Genomic DNA, 704 nt, shown 5'->3' with positions numbered 1-704 from the left:
GAGGCAGAGCTGAAGCCCAAGGTGGGGGGCTTTCACACAGTCCCTAGAGCCTGGCACTTTAAACTTGGACTTAAAGCCTCCAAATTTTAAGAATAAACTCCTGTTTGTTGAGGCCATCCCGTTTGTGGTATATTCTTGTCAGAGCAGTACTAGGTAACCAGAGCATCATGCTTGCAGAGAAGATGCCTCTGGTTTCATCTGTTCCTCATAGTCACCCTAGGTGAAAGCTTAGGGTTATAAAAGCGAACAGAGGCATTTTCGCTTTGGCAGCACATATTCTAAAATTAGAACGATACAGAGAAGATTAGCATGACCCCTGCGCAAGGATGACATGCAAATTCGTGAAGCGTTGAATATTTTTTCACAATAAAAATGTAAAAAAAAAAAGTGAACAGAGGCTCAGTGAACTTAAGTGTGTGTTAGCTAGAATAAGCGAGGTTATGCTTTCCTAACAAGCAAACCCCAATCGCAATATGTTAATACAACAAAGGTTTACTTCTCATCCACACAGAATCTGCTGTGGGTCTGAGTAACTCTTTAGGACAATTGTCCTCCATGTGGTGACTCAAGAGATCCAGGCTAATGGTGGCTCCATCTTCGAGGAGCTGCACCACTAGAATATATAGCCTCCTGGCTCACGATGGCCCGATAAGAGAGACCAGATAACCATATATGAGATTTCCACTGTCTTACCCCAAAAGTGA

The 704-nt window shown here is 43.2% G+C and overlaps 1 non-coding gene across 1 annotated transcript; it reads left to right on the top strand.

Moving 5' to 3' along the window:
- Nucleotides 1-258: 258 nt before the first annotated feature.
- LOC122149898 lies at nucleotides 259-361 on the top strand. The gene has a single exon (XR_006163386.1). It is a non-coding gene; the product is annotated as a U6 spliceosomal RNA (small nuclear RNA).
- Nucleotides 362-704: the final 343 nt, after the last annotated feature.

This window comes from Orycteropus afer, unplaced genomic scaffold, assembly GCF_000298275.1.
Source record: "Orycteropus afer afer isolate SDZICR_OR568_19922 unplaced genomic scaffold, OryAfe1.0 scaffold00059, whole genome shotgun sequence".
In the NCBI taxonomy this organism is placed as follows: Eukaryota; Metazoa; Chordata; class Mammalia; order Tubulidentata; family Orycteropodidae; genus Orycteropus; species Orycteropus afer.
This window is presented reverse-complemented; position numbering and strand designations above follow the sequence as displayed.